Raw genomic sequence first — 9,894 nt, forward strand, 5'->3', positions numbered from 1 at the left:
AATCAGTGATATTGTATTTGTGTATAAATATATATGAATTATTCTCTACATACAAGCGTTTTTCCCATATAAGTCTTTACAAGTCATTTATATTCACGCGCTTCCTACTGTTACTGCACGTTCTTCTTCTTCTTGTTACTGCATGTTCTTCTTCTTTGTTATTGTCGTCATCAGCACCACCTTTTCTTCCTTTTTCTCTTCCTCCTTCTTTTTTCATTAGAATTTCTTTTTCTATTTCTTCTCCATCATTAGTTATCTCGTTGTTGAAGATAATGAATAATTCAGGTTCAGATTGTCAATTGAACCAAAACGTGATTGATTATTATTTTGAATCCAATCAACTGGCTGAGGTGTGGTTCAATTCAGAAGAAAAAAATGTAGTATTAGAGGAAATATTTTTTTGTATTTGCAGCAAATTTGGGTGTAACACGAAGATATTTGGGTATATTTTTATTCTAATAAGTTCTGCATAATTCAAAACTCTTCATCTTTCTCCTTCTCATCTTCTGCTGCTTTTCTTATTCATTTTTTTCTTTTTGTTTTACCTTCTCAAGTTTCTTCTTGTTTTACTCTCTTAACAAGAATAAAAAAAATTAAACAAAAAAGAAGAAGAAACATAATGCTACAAAATTACTTGGAAAAAGATGAACTTACATTCATTTAACTAAAAGAAATAAATAAATAAGAAAAAAAAGAAGAAGAAAAAATGCAGCATTAGAAGAAACATCTTTCTGTATTTGCAGCAAATTTGGGTGTAACACGAAAAAATTTGAGTCTAATATGAAGATATTTGGGTGTATTTTAAGAATTTTGGGTGTATTTTTATTCTGATAAGTTCTGCATAATTCAAAACTCCTCCTCTTCCTCCTCCTCCTCCTCATCTTTTGCTGCTGCTTCTTTTTTTTTTCATCATCATCACCATCTTCTTCTTCTTTTTTTCTTATTCATCTTTTCCTTTTTGTTTTACCTTCTCAAATTTTTTCTTGTTTTACTCTCTTAACAAGAATAAAAATAAAAATATCAAACAAAGAATAAGAAGAAACACATAATGTTGCAAAATTACTTGGAAGAGGATGAACTTACATTCATTTAACTAAAAGAAAAAGAAATAAGAAAAAGAAAAAAAAAAAATACAGCATTAGAGGAAACATTTTTCTGTATTTGCAGCAAATTTGGGGTATCACGAAAATATTTGGGTGTATTTTTATTCAGGGGCGGAGTTAGATAAAATATTAGAGGGGGCCAAAAATATTTATACAATAAACTAAGACTAAAATAAAATTTTAAGGGGGTTAAACTGAAATTTATATATAATCTACATGTAAAAAATTAAAATTAGGGGGCCATCGCCCCCTTTCCTACCACCTGGCTCCGCCCCTGTTTTTATTCTGACTGCATAATTCAAAACTCTTCCTTTTCCTCTTTCTCATCTTCTGCTGCGTCTTCTTCTTCATCTTCTTATTTTATATTCTCATAATTCTTCTTGGGAGGAAAAATCAAACAAAAAAGAAAAAAAATACATAATGTTGCAAAATCAATAGAAAGAGAAGGAGGAAAAAAATGCAGCAACAACAACAATAGTAAAAAAATGACAATGAAGATGAAACACGTGAAGAAAAAGGAGGAGAAACGCAAAAAAGAAGGAGAAGAAAAAGGAAGAGGAGGAGGAGGAAAAACACAAAGGACGCTATGAAAACCATTGAGTAGCGCGCGTGTTGACACGCTCGTATGGGTGAGCGTCTTTTTTGTTGGATTTGGCCTAACTTGTATGACTTGTAAATCAAAATGACTTGTATGCGTAACACTTCTCAATATATATATGTCATTTTTAATGTGTATTTTTATATTTCAACATATATTTTATACTGTTGCTGAATTTTGATATTGACAATACGATGACGTTTTCGTGCCTTATTAAAGCTTGTTGTATTTCAGCATGGTGTGGAGTTAACTTTCACAAATATGACCCTTAGATTTGTTAAAAACACTTGTCTATATATAATTTTCACAAATTTGACTCTTATATTTGTTTCATCAACAAACACAAATTGGACACTTCTGTTTAGAACCTCGGTTTAGACATAGAACATCCATTGTCCGAACTTATGATAAGCGGTTGAGAGTGAAGTCTCCAAGAATTAGTTACCAAAATCCTGTCCAGTTTCTCCTTGGTAAGGCTGCCTCAAAATTATCGATTACTCCATGTGAACTTTCTCCCAACATATCCCTTTGTTGATAAGATTAGTAGTGAACTTTATAATTGATCTTGCTGACTTCATTTTCCCACCCTCTTTTCCATTATAACTAACAATGTGTTAAAATCCTCTACATTCATTGTGTCTTTATCTCCTTGTTACTTTACAATGACTAAAATACTCTCAAATTGATTTTTCTTTTAGCCGTCATCGGTATGCAAGTGAACAGTCACTACATCCAATTTCTTTATAGCAAATAATCTTTTTATTTAAAGTGAATGAAAAAATAGTATAACCCATAGTTGTAAGAACCGGACCGATAATCGAACCGGTCAGGTCACTGATTCACTGGTTTATTGGTTCAACCGATAAACCGCTGGTTGAACCGATAAAACCGGTTTCACATAAATAAAAAATATAAAATACTAAAAATAGTCATAAAATTGTCAACTGACTTTATAAAAATAGTTCCTTTAGGACAATAAACTAAAAAATTAATCAAAGTACGCCTACAACGATCAGTCCATCCATCGGCCATAATAGTGCATCCAGTTTGCTTCCAAATCTCACGATAACCATCAATCATTTTCCTCACATCCTCAACTAATTTACTCAACAAATACCCACGGACTCTTGGATAACTTGGCCCTTTATACCCTGCACCCATGCTTGCAATAACATCAATCATTGGCTGATAGTAAGCTGAATTAACCGCATTAAATGGAACAGAGGCATCCACCATCCATTTCGCAATAGAAATATCACACTTCTCCACAATTTCTTTGTTCCGAACCGGTCGGTTAACCAGAAACCGCCGGTTTTCCGGTTTTCATCAAAACTGGCCGGTTCAACCCGGTTCGAAACGGCTCTCTTCCTTATCCGGTTACAGCACTCAACCGGACCGGTTATAGGTCCGGTTCACCGATTTTCCGATCGAACCGGCCGGTCCGGTCCGGTTCTTACAACTATGGTATAACCTATAATTTGAATTTTAACATCCTCATTCCATTACCATCACTATCCTTCGTAACAAAACAAACTCATAACCCATAGGATCAACACGAAATATCTCCTTGAAACCAATATTATAACCATTGTTCTTGGTTTAGCTTAAGAACATTACCTCAAAGGAACAAGATTTTTTAATCCCTTTAATGTTATGACTATTCAAAAAAATTTTCAAAATCACACCATCATCTTTATAGCTCCTTGGGTGTCATTTGTTGGGTGACATCGTCTCCCATTGCTCATGTGATCATTTCTTTTTGGAATTGCTTCTTAACTCCCAAACTCTCCCCTCTCTTCTTCTGGCCTCTTCTTCCTTTCAACAATAGATCTATTTTGATTCTCTCTTGTTATTTGTTTAATTTTGAGTAATACTCCAAATAGGTCCCTAAATAATTCATGGTCGGACATATTTATCCCCAACAAAATTTAACTAAAATTTTGACTTTGACGCTTTTAATTATACACCAGATACGTCCCTATATCAGTTTGACCCGGTCAAGACATCCTACGTGGAGGTTAACGGGCTGACGTGTCGGATTAACTGCCACATGTCACTTCTAGGACAATTTGGTCCCCATCCAAGCTGGACAAAACGACGTCGTATTGGATCATGAGACGAACGACGTCGTTTCGTGGAGGACAAATTCGTCCCCACCATGGAAGGCAGAGTTGCGAAACAGCAATATTTTAAATGGGGACCTATCTGCCTATTCGAGGGGATCTATCTGTCCGATGATTATACTTCTATAGGGACCTTGATGATTGGATTTTTGACGGTTTAGAATTTCACAAATGAAATCTCGTTGCAAGTATAGTTTCTAAACCAATCACTAATCCTTTCATACAAAAAGTTGTCTGTCACTAACACAAACCCTTAAAATTTAAAACCGAAGTATTCAAACCTCGGGTCGTTCTCCCTAGGAATTACAATAAAGTGTCTTGTTATTGGTTATGAGTTATTTTGGGGTTTTGGATAAGAAGCATGAAAAGTAAATGGCAATGAAAATAAACTAACAACTATAAAAGGCTCTTGGCAAGGTATGAAAATTAGAAGTCCTATCCTAGTTATCCTTCTCAATTGTGATGAGAATTGTTCATTGCTACCACTTAGTTGATCCAATCTTTGCCTCCTAAACCTTAAACCACTTAACAAACATATCAAGGCATCTAATAGAATCAAGGTGAATTAAATTTAGCTATTTTGAGTCCTAAAAAGCATGTTTTCACATTCAAGCACAATTAAAGGAGAATATACAAAACCATGCTATTTCTTAAATAAATATGGGTAAAAGGTGATAGAATCCCCAAAAATCAATACAAGATAAACCCTACAAATGGGGTTTGTCAGACCTATTTGTCTGATAACCTAATGTTTGGGGACCTATCTGACCTATAATTGGTGGCATTACCCTCGAATATATTCATTGCCCTTTTTTGGTTTCATTGAAAACACAGGCTGATGTATCTCGACCTAGTAGCTTGCAAAATTTTAATCCTCCCTCTTATGACACTCAAATTGAAGATTCTCCTTCACATGCCACAAAAAAAAATGTCTCAGGCAATTCCAAAGTATGCTAATTTTGAATGACTTAATGCGTATGTTGAACGATGGCTTGGAAGAGAGAGTGAAGCAGTTGGAGAATTTGTTGTTGAAGAAGAATGAGGATAGCCAAGTTATGAAGAAGCATACTATTTTTGCTTTGTTTAGGGGTATAATAAGTGGGGGGCATTGGTAGTTGTAGTTGTGTTTTGTATGTATGTGGTGGCTGTTTAGGCAAATTTTAATCTGTGTTGATGATCAAATTGTTAGATTGAAATGTCTCATTATATTTAGATAGATATGCATGAAATCAATTGTGGTGAAATAGTATAAAAAAAAAAAAACACATTGCTTTTTGGTTTGTTTCATCCATTTATCAAAATGGTTACATAACTGATAATTAAAATATTGTAACCACACAAGTAGCTAAGTTCAGTAGTAACATAAACCAAATCTCACAAAAGAAGATTTATTTCCTTCAATATAGACTAAACCAAACCAACCCAAACAACAAAAGGTCTATTTCCTCCAACGTAACAAAATATGGTATTGGAATCCTTAAAAGCATCATTTCTTCGTAGACTACTTCAATCCCAGTGTTGGAATAAATTTAAACAATTTAGATGCTGTGCCACTGGTTGCAGCTGCCATGGTCTCAGCACTAACACTCTTCTGAGCCTTCGACGTGATTACTGTTTGCTTTGGACGTCTAAAAGGTTGCTGAGCCTAGAATTAACAAAATTATTATGAGGATGTTTCATACAGATTTCAACATACGCATTAAGTCAATTAAAATTAGCATACTTTGGGATTGCATGATATATTTTTTTATGACATTTGAAGGAGAATCTTCAATTTGAGTGTCATGAGAGGGAGGATTAGAATTTTGCAAGCTACCAGGTCCAGATATACCAGCTTGTGTTTTCAATGAAACCAAAAAAACAATGAATATATTTGAAGATAATGTCACCAATTATAGGTCAGATAGGTTCCAAACATTAGGTTATCAGACAAATAAGTCCCTATAGAAGCATAATCATTGGGCAAATAGGTCCCTCGAACAGGTAGATAGGTCCCCCATTTAAAACGTCGCCGTTTCGCAACGCTACCTTCTATGGTGGGGACGAATTTGTCCTCCACGAAACGACGTCGTTCGCCTCATGATCCAATACGACGTCGTTTTGTCCAGCTTGGATGGGGACCAAATTGTCCTGGAGGTGACACATGGCAGTTAACCTGACACGTCAACCCGTTCACCTCCACGTAGGACATTCTGACCGGGTCAAACTGCCATGGGAATGTATTTGGTGTATAACTAAAAACGTCAAGAACAAAATTTTAGTTAAATTTTATTGGGAACAAATCTGTCCAACCGTAAATTCTTTGGGGACTTATTTAGAGTATTACTCTTTAATTTTCTACCTTCCTTGACAAAAGACTTTCCTTCTACATCAGTTTAGCTGGAAAATGTTCCTTCAATTTGACGCAAAAGAAAAACATTTTCAACATCCAATCTGACCTTCCCAATTTCATTAATATCTCTACTACTGTTTTGTCTAACTATAATCTATTGCTTCACCTGACTCAGCACCTACCTTCTTTATGTTTTTTGAACCTCTTATTTCTCACCACCAATGTGAGAATTACCCTCCTGCACTGAGAGTATTAAATCCCTTGATCAACCTAACTGCCATTGGTTTTCTTGATCTTTCTTACCAACCATAATTTTTTAGGAATATTTGGGTATTATTTTCTTTATGTTCCTCGATTCTTCTACCAAACTGCTCGGCTCTCAATCACGTTCCCCATTTTTCCTCCTCTATCACTCCCTTGGCCGAAGCTTACAGAAACTTGTTGTAGCATATGGCTTCATGGCCAAGGTGGCCACATCAATTGACAAAAATTTTTAACTTTCTCGTACTTAATTTATTGCTCAATTATCTTTTAAGAGAAAGTTTAGGAACTAGTATTTTTGTTAAAATTTGGCCAACACTTAACAATCAAAGAAAAAATGATTAATTTTATACTATTAGATGTCATCTTACACCATTGAAAATATTAATAATGACTAATTGATGGCTAAACATCACAAATTCTACTAGCTCTTAGCACTCCTCATCTTTACTAGTAATTTTTAGAACTCTCCACAACAATTTGTGATATCTATATTGATCATTAACTTGAGATTTTTTTTCTACTTACTCTAGTAAACAAAAAAATCCCACCTCCTTCACTTCTCCCATTAACTCTCTTACTTTCTTACCTAATTCTTTGGATTTACAATGTTTTCGCAATCCCTATAACTAAATCCAAATAAGGACATGAGAAAATTTACTTTTAGCCATAAAAATGTCCTCATATGCCTCTTTAGATTTAAAATGTAATTTTTAAAGACCGATGGAGTCCTTTCTTTTTCAATTCGGCGAAAATTAATTTTACGGTATAGACGTTTATGACCTCCACCTATATGTCCTGCGGTAATGATTCCTCTGACATTACGGCCTTTATCACAACGATGTTATCCATAGTTCAAATTATTTCGTGGATTGGATTTGACTTGACTGTGTACGACTCCATTGTGTGTGCTCGAAGTAAAAGTTTTGAATAAATGTATCGCCATGCTATTAAATATTTTGATTTAAGTTCATTTCTTTTTAAGAGGTAGAATAGAATAACCCGGTTAAAGCGTAATGATCATACGTCTGTAATGCATTGTATGTCCCATAATACGTCGCATTCTTCTACCCTTTACTGGTAGTCGATGACTATTCATAGCTATTACCTTGACACCAAAAAAGAGTTCGACCCAATACTTTACTTTTGTCCTAGTTAATCCCAATTCGGCATTAGAAGTATATTAATTTTTCACCAATAACTAAATACCTCTTTATTTATATATACTGCATTTTTAATTCCATTCATATTTAATTTCATTCATAAATATTTTTTTTTTTGTTATGAATTCTTGTTTCTTAACCTTTTTCAAATCAATTTTATTTCAATAATAAAAAATTAAAATAAATTACTACCATGATTTAGGATGTTAAAGTCCTCTAATTGTCTCCAGATATAATATAGCACTACTCGCTGCCATGGCTAGACCCGATTAATGCTTAGGTGGAATGTTCACACTCAAAATTAGGAATTTAGGATTACTTAGCTAAATTTTAACATAGCAAAAAAATTCTANAATAGACCATGCTCTTCGGCCACCTTCCTCCCTAGGCCCACCACCTCATCTGCACCTCATCAGCCTCCATTCTCCCTCAACCTCTTCTCTATAGAGAACCCTTTTTCGACCAGATGCCTCTTCAATCCGATTCGCTTCAAGTTCCAATTTTACTGATGCCAAGCTCCTTGATTCTCATGTTAGGGGAAGTCAGGTACCAATGGAAGTACGAGATTAATCGCAACCCTGAATTTTAGCTTTGGCAAGAAAATGAATTAGAACAATCCAAAAAAATCTCCATTACTCGCAGAAAACTCTGCCCTGATTATGAACTGAATCGAATCTAACCAATCCAAATTGAACTGATATATTATTTTAGTTTTGTATTAAGCTTTTGAAAAGGGAAAAAAAGAGAGTGGAATAAATTCGAGATCTCTGGGAAGAGAGTGTGCTGCACGGATAGGATTCAAAGCTACGTTGGAGAGGGAGGGGGAGGNNNNGGGGGTTGGCCACATTGACATCGTGTTCACCGGAAATGTGTCTGGCGAACTCGGGGCACACTTGTCAAATTTTAAAATTTTTTAAGGACTATTTTGTCAATAATAAAAGTCAGGTACAATTTTGTTAGCACCATAATCTTTCGGGTATCGATTTGGTATTTACCTCAAATAATAAAAAGTATGGTAAATATCCTTTTTGGCCACTAACCTTTTTTCCGTGAGACATCGCACACCTTAAGTCCTTAATCATCCTTAAAACTCAGCCAAACCCCCACCCATTAAGAAAAATAGACAGATCGACCTCTGCTATTGGTTAGTAAATAGTTTTCCGTTTGACGTGTCAGATTGAGTCTGATGTGTCAATTAACAATGTCAATGTCAACTCCAAATAGTTGTAGGGACTAAAAATTTCCTCCCTGCAAAAAGTAAAAAAACTCTCATCTTCTTCTCTTATCCACTTCTTCCCCCTTTTCTTCATCCTCTTCTTCTCCTTTTTCTTCGGCCAGTCACCATCATCTCCATCACTGTCATCATCGAGTTTCACTTTCACCACTATCATCTCCGCATCACCATCGCCGAACCAACCTCTCTTTTCTTCTTCCTCTTCCTTTCCTCTTCTTCCCTTTTTCTTCTTCCATCATGCCATATCTAGAACCACCATCTTATCCCTCTATTTCACCACTGACAGCCACTACCACTGTGGTTCCCTCTTCCTCCTCTTCTTCTCCTTCTCCTCCTCGCCCAACCTCCATCAATAGTTCGCGCCTTTCTGTCTCAAGCTCACTGAACCAGAGCTCAATAGCCCTCGTCCGCCTCAAGTCTCTGGCAGAGTCCAACTTCACTTCCTCTAAAGACCTCAACGCCGCCTTCAATTATGCCAAGCGCATCTAGCGTCTCGCCTCAAGTATCCCTAGCGTCACCATGATCCTCGCCGCCCCTCACCATCCTTCGCCTCACCGCTGTTAACAACTCCTCCTTCCTTGACTGGTACACCGTCCTAGATGCTGAGCCTTTCGCTTCTGTCTCCGTTCTCCGCAAGCGCTACCAAAAGCTGGCGCTCTTACTCTACCCCAACGAGTGCCCCCACATGGCATCTGGTATGGCATTTAAGCTCGTTGCCGAGACTTTTGGTTGTCCTCAAATCTTGTCTTCTTGCATATGCATGAAGTATATGCTAAATTATTAATAATGTATGTATTAGCTTTATTGATATTGTCAAGATTAATGCAAGAAATGTTTTAATTTTTAAGATTGTGGAGGTAGGTAGTAATGATAATGGTCTAAAGAAGAGAAAAAGAGAAGAGGAAGGAGAAGAAAAAAAAGAGGTAAAAAAAGAATGAAGAGTGAGTTTATCCCTCGCCCAACCCAAATCGATTAGTTTAAAAATGATTAACGGAAAACACTTCTACAGTAACACCGGATTTATATTTCCCTAAAATGTTGAGAATTAGAAATAATCCTGACAAAAAAAAAAAGAAAAAA

Source organism: Arachis ipaensis, chromosome B04 (assembly GCF_000816755.2).
Source record: "Arachis ipaensis cultivar K30076 chromosome B04, Araip1.1, whole genome shotgun sequence".
NCBI classification, from domain to species: Eukaryota; Viridiplantae; Streptophyta; class Magnoliopsida; order Fabales; family Fabaceae; genus Arachis; species Arachis ipaensis.